Source organism: Erithacus rubecula (genome assembly GCF_903797595.1).
Source record: "Erithacus rubecula genome assembly, chromosome: 11".
Lineage (NCBI taxonomy): Eukaryota > Metazoa > Chordata > Aves > Passeriformes > Muscicapidae > Erithacus > Erithacus rubecula.
Window position 1 is genome coordinate 4723505 of NC_136663.1, and position 16905 is coordinate 4740409.

At 41.3% G+C, this 16905-nt stretch overlaps 1 protein-coding gene across 9 annotated transcripts in view; it reads left to right on the forward strand.

Annotated features, from left to right (window-relative positions):
* NLGN1 (neuroligin 1) overlaps positions 1-16905 on the forward strand; it is a 416745-nt gene that overhangs the window by 105485 nt on the left and 294355 nt on the right. For 4 of the 9 annotated variants that reach the window (XM_079315489.1, XM_079315490.1, XM_079315495.1 and 1 more), the window contains exon 1: positions 6677-7227. The exons of 2 other annotated variants lie outside the window; for them this stretch is intronic. The gene's annotated coding sequence lies outside the window, so the exon portion shown is untranslated. Of the gene's footprint in view, positions 1-6657; positions 7228-12625; positions 12775-16905 lie in introns of those variants that run through there. 3 more of the 9 variants (XM_079315494.1, XM_079315487.1, XM_079315492.1) reach the window with 3 other exon arrangements.

Here is a 16905-nt window from a genome sequence, read left to right on the forward strand (position 1 = left end):
ACAATAGCATTTGCCATCAAAAATGTTATAGTGTATTTGTTAGTAGAAATAGGAAATTTGGGTGCTCTAGTTGTCTGGAATAGGAAAGGAAGTAAAAGATCTGAGAAATAGAAAATTAATAAATTCTTTCATCTTGCCTAAGAAACTAGTTTTTGAGAACCCCTGTGCTCACTTTCTACAGCAAGGCAATGCCAAAGTTTGGCACACAGAAGAAGACTAAGCTGTATGCTGCTAATTCTGAATGCTAGAGGCATTGTTCATTAAGTTCTGCAAATGCCAGATGTGGGGGGAGAAAAAGTAGTATTCTGCAATCAAGACCTAGAAATTTGAAAATTAAAATTCAAAGTCATGTCTTTCTGGGTGTGGGATTCACTTCAGCCACAGTTAAGTATTACGAAGTATTTGTATAGATTTAACTTTCAGAATGTTGTAGCTGATCTTGTTATAAAAACCAGCTGCAGTTTCAAAGTCCATGCAGAGAGCACTGTGTGGCATGACCATGGTGTAGAGAGGATCATACACTCCCCTGGGTTATGACATCAATTAAATAATGAGCTTCTAGGCTGCTGCAGTTTCTCTAATGCTGTTTCTTTCACTCTTTTAAAAAAAATAATTCTCCTTTTTCTTCCTTGTCTGCCTACCTGAATGCCAGCTAAGGCTTCCTGAGGTTGTATTGCTCCTGCCATAGCAGACAGAGGTATCTGCAGATGTTTTGTTTAGAGCAGGGGTGCTGTTGTGTGTCCAGATTTCCAGAGTGCCTCACCATGTAGATCTGGTGCTATCTTGTGTCTGTGTGCAGCAAGAGACACAAAGGATCATGACCTAGCATGCACCAGCTATAATGAAGAATTTTGTGGTTGCTACTAAGTTGTTTGGACTGCTAGGTTTTACAGGAATATTATTGGGCAATAAAGAACAGCTCACACTACAGTGAGATTTTCAAAAATCACAAGCTCTGATCTGCCTTCAGTTTATTTTCTTAAAAGTAGTTGTATTTTCAGAAGGATTATTGCCCCTGTCATTGCCAGTTAGAGATGATGCTTCTCTGGGTCCTTCAGTTCAGGAGCTCTTCAGGTGTCTTTGCTTTGGAGATCCTTGGCAATTTCTGTTCTCTCTGCTTTGCCTGTGTGCTCTTGCCCGTGCATGTCAATTTTGTGTCGTTTGTCATTGTGCAGTGACTCGGGTTGCCAGACATGACAAGCTTTAAGACTTGCTAAGATAAGCAGATGAATATGTTACAACGTTTGTACAATGGTATTTTCATATTGATATTATCTCCTGGACTTCCCATCACCACTGATGCTGATTAATGCATGCAAAATACAGGAATGTGTCATTTATGAAGTGTTTTTCTGTCTGTTCATTATTTCCTATTGCTTATTTTGGCAGAATTTCATAAGCACTCCTCGTATTGACTCCTCCACAAAACCAGTCAGTCCCACACAGCCCTCTGGGGTGCCTAGCCTCTTTCAGAGGTCTCTCAATTCCCTGCAGGAGCACAGACTTGCTGCTGCACCTGCAGGCAGCTGTGTGGGTCAGTGCCAAGCAGCTGGGGCTGGCAGAGGCTCCCTCTTTACCTCTCTCCTCCCCAGCTTGGGAATCGTTACATTTCTGCCCTGGTGATAAAAAAAAATAAAATCAAAATGGATTAGGCAGAGTTAAAGGCAGGAGAGACAAAAGAGTTTGATGAAGGTCTCCAGCCTCTGCCCCTACTCCCAGCCCAGCACCCAAACCTCAGCACACCCCAGCCTCTTCCAAATGCAGCTCACACAAAGCAGATTGGAAGTGATTTACTGCTCTTGAGGAGTGTTTTCAAATTGCATCTTTTTCAGTCGTCAGAAATTAACTGCGACTGCCTGAGTTTTAATTAATGGCTCATGTTATTTGGTGCATCTGAAAAGAAAATTTAAGAAACATCTTTGGCTCTTTTGGCCAGTAGCCATAATGACAGGCTGGCTAATTATATTGGTCACCAAGTTATTGGTGCAATAGTAACTGGAGTTAAACAGATGCCAGGAGAAGCTGGTAGTAAAATCATGATGTATTTCACAGTCATCTTATTACTGACTGATTTAAATAAGGACCTAAAATGCTCTGTCAGTACTGGGAGTGTCAAGGTTCCAGCAAGCCTTAATTCACAGAAGTTCAAGCTTTCCTTGCTTATGGAAAGTGACTGGTGAAAAAGGAATAGGTATGCCAAGCAAAAGCATGTGGAAAACAATTTACTGTTTATACTTGAGCAAATGCTAACAATCCAGGCCACATGTTCTTTTTTTTTTTTTTTTTTTTTTTCTACTGAGTTTAAGTATTAGGAGCAAAAACTCTCTGATGAGGTTCCTCTAACTTCTGTTTCATCACATGAGAGATGAAGCTGGCCCATAGTTCTCTGTAATTTGCTTGCTGGGTCTAAATGAATATAAACTGCATGTAATAGTGACTCAGAGCAGCAGCTCCTTCAGGGAATGTCCCTGTGTGCTTTCAAACCCAGCACGTTGGAAGCAGAATACAGTATGTGCTCAACGTTAGGTTTAAACTAATTTAATTAGAAAAACTAGAAATTGGTTGGTTTTCACACAGTATGAACAGAAAAATTTTTGTGAAAATGCTTTCCATAATTTAAAAAACAAAGTCTAGCCCCATGGTTTCCTCTATTGGGTCACTGCAAACCAAGGTACTTCTGGATTATGGCTTCAAATAATAACAGAAATTTTGGGAAGGAACAAAGTCATAAAACTCCTCTGGACTAAATGTATTCCCAGCCACATAAACAAGGAAATGGATTTTATAATTAATTCAGAATTCCCTGGCAAGCACAGTGTTGTAATGTGTTGTAATCTACTGATTAAGTTCCAGTAAGAACACTGGCAATGCCTTTTTTTTTTAATCAATATCTGTCTTTTAACAGCACCCAAAAGAACCTGAAATTCTGAATCTCAGAATAACCATGGGTGGATTGTGCTAATCTGAGCACCCAGCCAACACTTGGACAGGGGTGAGTCTGTAGGAAGAGGGTTTGTGTCATCCTTGGGTCCTGTTGGCTTCCTCTTCCCATGTCTTAGAGCTCTGTGGTTTGGAAATGCAGTACTTTATAGAAAATTACTTTTGAGAAGTTCAGCCTGAATGGGTGTTTGAAACCTTCCAGTGCTGCTAATTTTCTTGACTTTTGACATGTGAAACTCAAGTTTCACAAGTCTCAAGTGAGAGTCTCAAGTGAGTCCTTTGCCATGCGACAAAGAATTGCATTTTTAAAGATGTATTTGTTTTAGTGTTAAAGAACAAAAGTGAAGAAAGCAAATGATAACTGTATTTGGAGCACCTGAAGGGCTGGCAGGGCCCTGTGTCTCTGTGAAGATGCTCTGTGAGGAGGGATGGCTCTTAAAGTGGCTCTTCTTGGCAAGGTTAAAACAAATGAATGGCAATAACTCAGCAGTTCCAGCTAACTACAGCAGCTCATGGGCAGGCATTATAATTTCATTAAAGATCTGGCAATCCAGGCAATCTGAAGAATATAAATGCAAGGAGATGAGCAATCTTAAGTTTCATGAAATCAAAGAAAATATTTAACAAAGTTGTTGCAAGAGAGCTTAATGAGCTATCTTGAGACAAACAAATTAATGAATATTTAGTATTCTGTATATGTAAACAGTTCCACCTGTTCTACCTATTAGGAAGGTTAATTTTTTTTTTTGAGAAGCACAGTCTGATAAAATTTATATTTGGAAGAAAAACATGACTGTCTTAAGCTATATATTTCAGTAGCTCATGAAACTTCTGTGGCATCAAAAAACTTGTCTATATTCAAAGCTTCAGGTGCATATTTTATGTCAATGTGCATTTTGGCTTGGATTGCTAGTTGGGAGCTTCTTTCTTCTTTTTAGCTTTTGATTGTACGTTTTGCTCTTTTTGGAAGTTAGTTGCTTACATGAGGGTTGTATGAAGGGTTTAATGTTCTTAAAACAGAGAGAATGGAGCAGAGGAGAATTTTAGAATATTGCAGGATGCTGGCCTTTGAAATTTCCATGGATTTTCAGTCATGGAAATTTATCTTTCTTTTCCTTTTTTTAATAAATGCAGATAACACAGCCCTATCAAGACTCAGTAGAACTAAATATTAAATAACGCCAGTCTTTAAACCAGTTTTCTGTTCTCTAGATTGCAATGAAAGTGTCATTTTTTTGACATGCAGGGTATTAAAGCATATTTAACAAAGTTCTAATCAATTATGGGCACTTCTCCCCTTGTTTCCAATGAATCCAAACACTCTTTACACATTTTTATGTAGACATAAATGTGTGTATATCATAGAATGGTTTGAGTTGGAAAGCACCTTAAAGCTTATATAGTCCCAACCTTATATAAATATTTATATATATATATATATAGGAAAATAAATGTGTGTGCAAGCACTTAGTTCTTACAGGCAAGGGCATCCTAGCTGTAAACTGAATCAGCATCAGACACTGCACTGGTAATACATGAATGTCATATATTATTCTACTATATTAGAATATAATCTATTATCACAATTTACATAGGCTCAGCTATTGCTGCCATATTTCTGTATAAAGGGATTAGCCCTATACTTTGTTTTCCCAGACAAATATCCGTTCCTGGACCTGTACAATTTTCTGGAGCTGGAGACAAACCTTGTTGCCTTCCACAAGGCAGCATTCCTCTTTCCCCAGCAGTATTTTGGATGAGACAAGAGCTATTGAGGCCCCTGGAGGGAAGAAGGAGGGAGAATTGTTTGGAGCACAGGGCAGGGAATCAGAGTGAAAGGCAGTGGAAAGGTTCTGGAAAGGGACCCCAATCTTGGGGACAGGCCAACAGATTGCTCAACAGTTTGGTGCCATTTTTGCACAAGTGAAGATGGGTCAGGACCAGATGGAGACTTGGTGGCCAAAGGTGGGATTGTTGCAAGTTGGGTGTAAATTGTCAGCTCCTGCTGCCCACAAAAGGCATGGTAAGGAGATAAATGGGTAGATTTCCCCCACAGATAGTAGGGGATAATCTGCTTAAATGATAGAGCACCCCAAGGAGATATGGTGGCTCAGGGAACCCAGGGAAGACAGACACATCCTCCTTGAAGGGGGGGAATAAAACTTTGCACACTTGGATTCTACTGGCTTATCTAGTGACAAGGAGAGTGCTGTTATTTTATTTCACCTTTATTCCATGCTTTTCAGTATAAAGAACAACTCAAAGATAAAGTTACTCCAGGGTTTTGTGTGGATGAAGAATGGCAGAATATCTCACCTGGTATTGCCTCTTTGGTGATAGTTTTTAGGCTGTTGGTTGATCTGTGGCTGGTAGCAAGTGATTGATTTTCATATACAAATTTTCTTTGTAGTTTCAAAACTTTTTTTTTTTTTTATGTAGTATTCCCTTGAGACTAACATAACATTCATGGGATTGCCCTGTCAGCAGAGTATGTTCTGCCTTTCCCTCCTGTACCTGAGAGCTGTGTGCTTTTGGTGACAGCAAAAGAGTTAAATTTCAGTGTACTGAAGGATTCTGGACTTTCCTAATTAACCATGGACTATAATAGTTCTTGAGACAGGCAAAAAACATGCCCAAGACATGGTTATTCATGTACACGGGAATGTCACAGAATAAACTGCTGTGTCCTGTCACTCCTGCCAAGGGCATTTAGTTCCAGATTCTCAGTGGGACTGAGAGACATAAATAGCCCAGTGTGGCTGGGACTGACCTTCCCTCCACTGGGATGTGCTCTCAGGTGAGGGTGTAAAAACTTATCAAATTTTCGGGCACCTCCAGACCTTGCCTGGGGCTGTAGGCTTGGAAACATGTGGGTTTGCTGTGCTTGGTCAGTGTCAATATTTTAAACTGAGGTGGATGTTAGCAGTGCAAAATACAGATTTTAAACACAATGTGAAGGGAAGTCTCTCCTAAAATAACGGGAGATGTTAATGAGCTCTCTGCAAGAGGCTTCACTCAGGATGTTTTAATGTGTGATTGTGGCTGCTCTTAAAAAATGAATAGACCTATCAGCATTCAAAGGACTATTCTTCCCTTCTGATCTGGCCTTACTTTCTCCCCACATCCCCTGAGTTGTCAACTTCCATTCTCTGCCCTGATCCTAGAAAGCATTGAGGGCTGGGGTTGGGGGATACTTTTTTTCTCAATTAGAAATAGAAAGAAAGAAATTAAAAATAAGTAAAAGATTTCAAGAAATAGCAAGGAGAAACAAAAAGAGTCACTTCTATCTTAGGCACAGGCAGTGATGATCCAAGTAAGACAGACCATGGCTTCATCCTGAATTACACCCGTGTGAAATATTTAAGCACAATCCTCATCTCTCTATACAAACCACACACAAATGACACAATTGGGGTATAATTAAGCCAGAGGCAGCAGCCCACCCGCCCGCAGGTGTGCGCAGCATCTCCATCCCGCTCGGGCATCCCTTTGTGCCCCGGCGCTGGCAGGGCTGCGTGCGCTCCGTGCGGCCGCCGGAGGGTCGCGCCAGCCCCGCTGCGGGGCCGGGGCGGTGCGGGGGCTCCCCGGGGGCCGGGGCGGTGCGGGGCGGTGCGGGGGCTCCCCCGGAGGCCGGTCCGCCCGGGGCGGTGCGGTGCGGGGCGGTGCGGGGCCGGGGTTGCCCGCGCTGTTCGCCGCGCCGCCGCTGGGGGTATCTTTGTACCATTTTTCATCCAGCAGCAATTTGGAGTGGAAACGTGTAATAGGGAAAAAAAAAAAAAAAAAAAAAAAAAAAGCAGGGATCTCGGCGGTTTGAGCGAGCCGTGCATCCAGGAGCCGAAAAAAAAGATTAACACCCTGTCCGCACACCCCTCCGCGCCCCTCGGGGCGCCGCCGCGGCTCCGCGATCGCCCCGCCGGACACCGAGCGAAAGGGATTCGTCTGGAGGGCAATTTCGGATCGGGGGAGATCTATTGGATTAGTGGGATTATCTGCCTGCAGACGGAGAGAAGTAGCGTTTGATCATTTCCATTGCCTGCCTGATGGTCGGATTTACATGGAGGTGGCTCGGCACGGATGAGGCTGGATTCCGGATGGGGATTTCCAGCCCCCCCTCCCCGCGCCCCGATCCTGGGAAAGGGCAGAAAAATATATAAAAATCGATATAATTGGGAAGTGTCCGGAGCACTATCGGGAGCCCTCCCGCTCCCCGCGGCTGGGAGAGCCGGAGGAGGCGAATCCAGCGGATTACAGCTTCAGCTGCGATTGCGGGAAAGCGGCCGCGAACTGGTAAATACTTTGATGCTCCCGGCGTGCGGGGCGAGCCCGCGCCGGGATGGAGAGCAGGGAGGCAGGGATGCAGCAGGGCGGCCGGGATGGAGGGCAGAGGCAGCGCCGGGCTGGAGCGGGGCCCCGGGAGAAGGGCAGGGCAGGGTAGGGCAGGGCGGCCGCGGGGCTGAGCCCGGCAGGGCCGGTTCCCGAGCCGTGCGTGCGTGTCCGCGGCCGGGGCGATGCGCTCGGGGCTGCGGCGGCTGCGAGCGGCGCCCGCGGGGATGCGCGGCTGCGGGGGTGTTTGCGGGGACATTTCCACGCACACACACACACACACAGAGACATACACACGCTCACAGTCACGCACGCCTCCGCCCCGGCGAACTTTTCCTCCCCCGCCGCCCCGGGGCCGCAGCTCCGCGGGCGCTCCGCAGCCCCGCTGCCTCCCGCAGCCCCGGCTCCCTGCCCGCCTGCCGGGGGATGGATGCTTGGCTGGTTTTTTTTTTTTAAATTTCTTCAGACATCTTCTTTCTCGCCTGGGTGCTGAGTGCTGGTTCTTCTGCTTCCCCCCCCACACCCCGTCCGCCCCCCCCATCCTCCTTTTCCTGATGATCGCACTAGAGCATCATCTTTACTTGCTAAAGGAAAAAATCAATTTTCAACAGGTTTAATTAAAATTAATCAGTCAAATTACTTAATATTAATTGACTTATAATTAAAGCCAGAAAGTTACCTTGGAATCAGGAGAAAGGATGCTATCTGGAATCATTTTAACGATGCATATGGTTTCAGAGCAATTATGTTCAAATAACTGTTTAAATAAAACAAACCAGAGCTTGATTATAGTGTTGCGTTCTTGCTGGTGCAGGTGACACAATCTGGACTGGCCATTTCATCCTGTAAATTTGCTGACTTTTTGAAGGAATATCATGTTAGTTCGACACTTGGTTTGCTTTCTGGAAGGCCAGTTTGTTTTAGATTTAACAACTATGGCATTAAAATCCACTAGTATAAAATGGAAATATGTCTTATAGAAGCTAAGAATATCAAAGTGAATGTTTTTAGCACGTTTAGATGTTCTGTGAATTTGAAATGAAGCAGATTTTTCTTTTTCTCAGCATAAGTGGAAGAAATTGTTTTAGGAATTATTTTTTGCCAGCACTGCCATCCACTGTATCCAATGCAATATTTGCATTTATCCAGAGCTTTAGTGGGACCAGACCATACTAGTAAATTCAGAGATAATTCACATCCAAAGCCATGTATTTTTGGCAATGCCCACAATAACCTTTTCATGCTCCCTTGAGACCTAGGTTATTATTTTTGTTTGTTAGTTTTTTTACAGTAGCAGCATTTTTGGTGCATCCACAGACTATTGTTATTGCTGAAAGAGCAGTACTGTGAGCTTTGGGACATTTTCCCCTACTTTTCTGGGCTGGCTTAGTTGAAGCAAAGGATACTTATGAAATAGCACGTACTTTATTGCAGGCACCTGACAAGAGAAAAACCCGTGCATGGTATAAATGAGCATTTAAAAATAGAGCCCATTATTCAGGGCCCTGATTTTCAAAGATCCTGATTCCCATTGACTGCACTGAGACTTGTGTGGGCTCAACAGCTGTAACACGTAGACCACTTCTGCATCTTTGAAATTAGATTGGCAGATTGGGAGCCAAAAGCTAAGTAGCCATGTTTGGGAATAGTGGTTGGGAAGGATTATTTATTTTTTCTTTCTTTCCCTTCTTCCCTCTCCCCCCAGAAGTGGTGCAGGGTTAAAGAAGACTGCTTCTTAGTTACTTTTTGATAAATGACACCGTTTTTCCTTAGACTGTGGCTACAGATTGCAGTGATGTTGCAAGAGCAGTTTTGCAGTAAATGATTAGGAGCTCCTCAGATACCTACAACGAGATCCCATTTATCCTGAACGTTTCCTGCGAATCATATGCAGGCTGTGGGAAGAAAAATGATGCAGGGGATAATCATGCTAAGTGTGCTGGGAAGCAGGGTTTGGCTGAACACCTCTGTTTTGTGATTAACTGGAGTAGCAGTGGAAGCCTGAGAGTGGTTCAGGCTGTTTCAGGCAGTGGGTGCAGGAGCAAGGAGGAGAGCTGCTGTCCTGATGCTGCTTTGGTTATCTTACCCCTTCTCCTAGAGTAGGGTAAGAAGATAATATCCTAGCTGTTGATATTTATACATCTTTAACAGAGTGGGTTTCCTCTGGGTTATTTGGCTGGAGGTGGAGCAGTCTGCTGAGGAGGGTTATTTAAAGACTGGGACAGGGCTGTAGGCAGATAAATTTATTTGCAAGTGAATGGAGGAATTTGAACGTGGTAATGGTGGCAGTTGTATTTTTTATCAGTTTGCATTTTTAATATCCACTGGCATACACACCAGCATAAACCACTCTAATTGTTCAAATGGAGTCTGGGGAAAAGGGAAGAAAGCAGAGGCTTAGATGTGGTCTCAGCTCGTAATGGATTGGCTTGCCTTTCTTTATTAAAAGCAAATATACATTCCTTTGTAATAGAGATGTAGAGCTGCATTACAGACCCTTGGCTAGCTCTGAATTATTTGTTTGATGTCATATTTATTATAGTTTTTTAATCACATGAAAAAAGAAATTATTTAAAAATTAAACAGTGGAAAAAGAAGGGCAGAAGGAGACAGACGTTCTTTGAAAGCAAATAATGAAAATACAACATTTTTTTAGAGGTCCAGTAGAAACCTCTGTGGATGTCTTTTAATAAAGGATGGACAGTTATCAGTCTGATCCAGTAAATTATATAGTTTCTGATTAGTCCCAGATATCCCTCCATGATAACTATAACAGGTGATAAAATAATAGATAATGATAAAAAATAGGTCCTGACTGAGGAATAAAGGCTGTTCTGGAGGCATGTCTCCATTTCTGTAGCTCTGGTTCTGAGCTCTGCATTGTGAGGGAACACAAGCACTCAGAGTGGGATGCTTGCCCTGATATCCAGGTGTTGCACAAGAGTTTGTATGGAAAGGAGGGAGAGGGAGTTAGGGGATGGAAAAAAAACCCAAACCAAACAACTCCACCTGATGGGAAAACTTCATCATGTGTTGCATATTGATAGCATATCCTGTAATTTTAATAACAAATGATGACATTACTATTGAATTAGCAGAATTACAAGGGGAAATAGTTTTGGTTTCTTGGTGACTCAGCTGCATGTTTCCACCTGCCTCTGAAGACCCCACATGTTTTCCAACAGACTTTGTTTCCATAATTATTAATTGCTCATTAATGATGTTTTGTGTGCTCTCCAGGGATGAAAAGTGACTGGTTGGCTGCTTAGTCTCATGTTGAGTTTTGCTGTGCACCCACTCCACCATGGCACTTCTCACTAGAAAACAAAAGGTGGTGTGAGGGACCAGCAGCTGTGGGAAACCAGGGAACACAGAGTCTGTGCTGTAAATATCCTCATGGGTACCAGGCCATGCAAAGATCTGGGCTGCACACAGCTGGGTAACATGGTTTTCCACTGCTGTGGTCAAATAGAACATGAGGCCATTAAAGGAAAAGCAATTTGAGTTCTCTTTACCCCATTTGTTGAATTCTTCTGTTTTGTCCTCGTAATATTTTCTGCGTAATCAGTTTTAGTGGTGCCTTTGGGTAGCCTGTTACCTTCTGCTGATGCTTGGTTGGGTCTTTTGCACCATATTAAGGGAGAATGTAATGCTTGGAAATTAGCAACATGTGACTGTAAAATCATAAAAGTGGTCAAGGACACTTTACAACTATTGCATTTCAAGTAACTCATATTCCTTTAACGAAGCAGAGAACTTAAATGGCAATTTAAAAAGATGTTTTCTAAATCTCCTCAATCACATCCTGCCTAGAGAAGCCATTAGCTCACTTGTTGAACTGGTTCTGGGAATTTAATGAGGGGAACACATTTATATTATATTTTCTACTTTTATTTAATTACATTTTGTCTGAAGCTTTCAAGTTCAATATCTGAGCTTAAAGTTGTTCCTTAACTTTTGCCTTCCCAATCCTGAACCCTCAGTTTCCAAAACAGTACTTGAAAGCAGTAAAGTGTTATGTAGGCACACAGTGCTAGAAATATTCATGAGGAGAAAACAACAATTTAGTCAGGAGAAACCTTACAGATAGACTGAATATTTCGACATCCTCAAGCCTGTGCAAAACAGGCATTGTGGGATGAGGCTTTTGTTTCCTCAGCTGGTTTCACAGCAATGGTTTATCTCTGTGGAGAATCTGGGCCCTGGAACAGCCACCATGAGCTGGGTCAGGAAACCCTCTGGTCACTGGAGCTGTGGTCAGTGTGACCAGGGCATGAGCACAGGGGACTGAGCCTGCTTGAGAGAGCTGAAATAAGTCTCTCTCTCACAGACAGGGGTAGAAAATGAAAAGAGGACAAGGAGCTGAATAATAGGAGCTACACATGAAGTCAGATGGAAAGAGTAAATCTTTGTAGACGTTTAATGGTGTTATATTCTAAGCTTTTGGGAAATTTTATTTGAAATTTTTTTACAACAGTAAATATAGTCTGTGCTATATCCTATTTCTATTTCATGTGAGAGAAAAATTCCCCATCTATGGCACAACACTTTACTGCTACCATTACTGCAGACTTTATAGATCAGAGATGTGTCAGCATGTTAGCTTTAGCTGTAATGCTTTTTTTTTGTGAAACCTTATGGGCCTTGCAGCCACTTTCTCATACTGACACTCATAAAACGTTCAAGTTCTCATATTTATTATTTAATTTGCTTCCTATATAAAGCAGCAGAGCTCTTTGGTACATGAATATGAAGCCAAAAATGACAGGCAGGCATGAATGGGACTAATGAGTTTTAATAATGCACATATTAGAAGCTGCTAAAGGAAGTTTAATTAAGAAAAACAAGTTAAGCATGAAATTCATTTTTGAACAAATGCAAGTAAAGTCACAGATGTACAGAATGCTAGATCACAGGAAACAACCTCTTCAAGTTGATAGATCCCTCTAATGCCAATATTGCTCTCAAGTTGTAGTGTGCTCTCTGCAGTTCTGGTAATACCAGTCAAGAGCACTTTCAGAGCTCAGTTAGAGATGTTGGGCTTGTGATTAACAAATTATGTTTATATGTCTGTGAATTTTCTGATGAGCTGGAACTTGATCTCAATTACCCTGATGAAATTGAGACCATCTTGACCACCTGATCAAGAACAAAAAGCACGGGTTCCTTTTCCTGCCGCGAGGAAGTTTGCTGGTCTCTTTCTTAAAAACAACAACAAAAAACCTCATCTTGTTGAAGAGCTAGTTATTGATCTATCTCTACAACAAGGGTTTTGTGTGCTTGGAACTGTTACTGTATTGTATCCAGCTAGAACAACAGTTCATGCAAAAATCTGAGTTCATTCAAGCATCTCTGTTTGCAGAGTTCTCCCTCAAGAAGTGGTATTATCTGTATTCCAGCTTTTTTCATCTTGAATTGCTAACATCCTCCCCACCAGGAAAATACAAAAGTGATATCTTTCTCATGAATCTGATATGAAAGTTTGCTTTGGGGGCTGAACAAGCATTAAAGGTAATATTATTGTTAATATTATAGTTATAATAAAAGTGGCAAAGAAAATCCAATTAATTTTTCTTGTATGATTAACCTCAGTGAACCAAGGGTGAGCCACAAATGTATATCAGGTGAAGAACTTTGTTAACAATTCTATAACTAAATTTATCACCTAGAAGTGACAACAAAAGGACAGTTAGTTTCTAGGAGTCTCTGGGTGGATTCTGCTAGAGTGATCAGATTAAAAACACGTGTATATTTTATGAAGTATTAATTAAAACAACTCCCACTCGACCTGATGATATGCAATACACAGATTTTGATACTGAAGCTCTCAAATGAGAAACATCTAGGTTATTTTTGTCTCTGGCATGACCTTTGATTAACATGAGTTCAGTGGAATTTCTGCACTAGGTCAGGGAATCTTCTTGTCCTGAAGCACAGAGCAGCCACCAACAGAATGGCCATTTGATCATTTAGCTGAATATTACAGTACTCCAAAGTGAGGATAATGTGGGGTCCATTTAAGAGTTAACTGTAAGCTGCTAAAAGGAATAAAGGTTCACTTCAGTGCCCATTATATTCCAAGCCAGTGCATCTGTCATTTTTAATTTAAATCTGTATTACTTAGCTGTCTAAAACTTTACACATAAGTGACAGAGTTACCCATTCTTTCTGTTATGGGTAAAATCACCATTTCGTTACCTACTTACTGTGTAAAATGTCAGACAGCTCCAGTCCACGTTAAAAAATTGTAGTCAACTTCTGGTAATATAAACAATTACTTCAGATAAGAAGTAGAATTATTTTAAGAAAGTGGTTTATTGATATGAGTAAATGGAAGAGAGTAAACTGACCCTCTCCTCATGGGCTTAATTTGTCTAGTTCAAAAATAGTTTAATAGAAAATTTTGATCAGAAGTCTTTAAATTTTGGCAAACTAAGATGCATAAACTTTTAAAAGGGATTTTTTTATCATGAAAATACTAGTTAATAAGCATTAGTGAATATACCCACTAATGGCAAAGAACGAAAATTTGATGTAGTTGAAAAATGCATCACAATTTAAAGGAATCTTATGACATCTACTCATTTTAATTCAACTTTTCACCTATTTTGAAGAACTGCATCGAATACTTTATACTACAGTATTTAAATATTGTATTTTTCACTAATTGGCTATGAGGTTTAGTGGTCAAAACGTCATATTAAATCGAGGTGAGGGCACTCAGGAATCAATTTCTCTGATCTACGAGTGATATATTTACACAGCTTGTAGCATCTGGAAATCCTTTCCACTGAGTTGTTTGTGTTCCCATGTAACATAACACGTGTAATCTCATCCTAATGTGGGGTGGGACTGGGAGCCCATAAAGATGATGTCTTATTCATACCTTTGTTGTTCATTTTGGCAAAGGTTCTGCATCTCAATAGGTCTGGATTTGTAGCAGCTTTCTGGGGCTTCCAGACCTGTGGCTGCTCTGAGGTGGAGGAGGTGCTGGGATCTGGCCAGACCCCTCCAGATCTGAACCCTTTTTATGTGTATTATGGATTCAGGATTGCAGTCTCCCCTGTTATCAGCTCATACATCTGTTTTTTAAATGAATGTGCTCAATTTCTTGAACTAAACCCATGCAAATCCCATCCCTTTGCTCTTGCATACTTCCCTAAATACTTTCTCAATGTCTGTTTTAAAATATTTCACAGAATGGATTGGGCTGGAAGGGGCCTCTAAAGGTCCTCTAGGTTTTGTTAGGGTCACCTTCCCCTCCTGGCTGTTCAAAGTCCCATCAACCTGGCCTTTTTTACTACTAAGCTGAGAGGAAACACTCTGTATTTGGAACTTGCTTCCCTTGCTGATTTGAAACACAAAAGAAGAGATGGGGAATTTTGTGCTGCATCTCTTGAGTATTTGTCTGGTCATGTTTAAAATTGTTGTGTCACACCAACACAGTGTTCACACTCTTCTTTCCTCTAGTGGTCTCTGTGCCACTGTCCATGATCCTGCTTGGCTTCTTAGACTGTTTTAGAACATGGATTTCTTCTTAGACATGTGAAACATCTCTGGGTTCTTAGTTCTAAGGATGCAAAGCTGGTTCTGCAAAACAGCACTTCTGGTTTGAAATGAGATGGTGCTTGTTGTGTGGTGTTCCAAACCCTTGCAATCACTTTGAATATTTGTGCAACTTGGATTTACTTGCAAAGTTGAAGTGGAAAGGAATTTTAAGCAGGAATATAAAATCACAGAATGCACCTTCAGCTGAAAAGAAAACAGCTTTTTTGGGGGGTTGGGAGTTTTTTATTATAACAATAATTGCCTTTACCTTTGTTAAAGCTGGCATGTGACCAGAAACCTTGGGTGCCACCAAAAGTTTCATTAATCCATTGGAGCTATTGATAGGTGGTAGAGATCAAACCATGCCTTGAGATCTGAAGGTCTGGGCATGAGTAACAAAGAGGAGTTTTGCTGCTGCAGTTTGCAGCAGATGTGACCTGTTGAGGGATGCCCTGTGTCATTGGAAATGCAAAGATGCACTGAAGCTCTCGGATTGTTCACTCCTCAGCATACTAAATGCTTCTCTAAAGGATTTCAGAATCTGAGCTATAAAGTAATTTGAATTCAGAAAGGAAGATAATAAAATAATAGATGATAGAAAAAACTCTGTATAGTATAGACTGTTCGAAAGAGCATGAAAGACTTTATCAAATACCTTTTACAGGAGAATTCATTTGTGTTACCACAGGGAGCAATTGTGATCCTCAAATCAAGACAGCAGTAAAATCTGCAAAGGTTTCTCCTCCTCCTTCTCAGATCCACATTATTTTGGTGCTAAATCTTGTCCCAGATTTATCATTGCTACTCTTTGGTTTATTTGCCTACTTGCCTCCCTGATCATTTCTGTTTATTCTTTCTCCTTTTTTTGTTCCCACTGATTCTTCTTCAGCTGAGTCCTGATCCCAAGGGAAAGTCATATGTAGATCACCTGCAGAAAGACTGGGGAGAATTTTGTCCAGTATAAACTCTCAATATGCCCCTGGTCAGCTTCCCTGCTTGCCTGCTTCCCTTGCACCCAGTGCTCAAAATGAAATTTTGTCATGAAAGTCTCAAAAGATTTGATAAATCTCAGTCTTTTTATTTGCATTGTGTTTGTGGTTTTGATGTGATAGCTTCAGGGCAGCCAATGACAGGCTTGAATGTCTGACCTCTCAATCTCAAAAAATAAATTGTTACTTGGACGTTTAAAAAGAAAGGCTTGAAAAGAGCAAATCCAAAATTCAAGTTACAATTACAATGAAAATATGTTGATTCAAGTCCTGCAAGTGCTTGAGAATTTGCTGCCCTTTATAGCCTATCCATCTATTCATTGAGGCCACTGCCAAACAGTTAATTAATTAGGAATAGCAAACACAGAACTGAATTATATTCTTACCTTTTCAGCATCCTGTCTCAGAGTAAAACCTTATCCATGGGAGGCAAACCAGAACTGTAGATCACAGCAGAGCTGTTCAGCTGCAAAGAAAAATCAACAGATGGACAAGCTTAGAATTATATCCCAGCTCTAGAACTGGCTTTGAGTTTACATTGAATTCACCATTTGAGGTATCAAAAATGTATTACAGAATTTCTTTAGAACTGAAAACAGGTGCTAAATTAATTATTAGTAGCATCTTGGTAATTTTGCACACTGAACCAACCCAGCATCTTGAAATGAAGAAGGATATTTTTCCTTGGCACAGCTATGTTGGTTTTGTTGAAATCAGACCTTCTCCAGACTCAGTAAATTAGCTGGAAGGCTACTGAGATTAAGCTCCTGCTATTTACAAGTTTGAATTTGAGAAATAAAAGAAAGTACATTTTTCCATTCCTGAGAGGAAAACAAACCCTCATGGGTTTTAAGACCCAATGTAAAAGGCTGGGGAGGTTTTTGAATATCATTTAGGAGCTTCCATACCACTTAGGCTTCCATCTCTCCATCAGCATTGCTCAGAAACTTGTCTGCCTCCTCATCTCTACTATTTCTCAAGTACTCCCTTCAAAATCTGAAATGCTGCAAAGCAAAAATCCTCCATGAGGGGAATGTCTGCCATTCCATGCAAGTGTGTTGAAGTAAATGTAAACACATACGTCAAGTCTGGGGAATTATTTTCT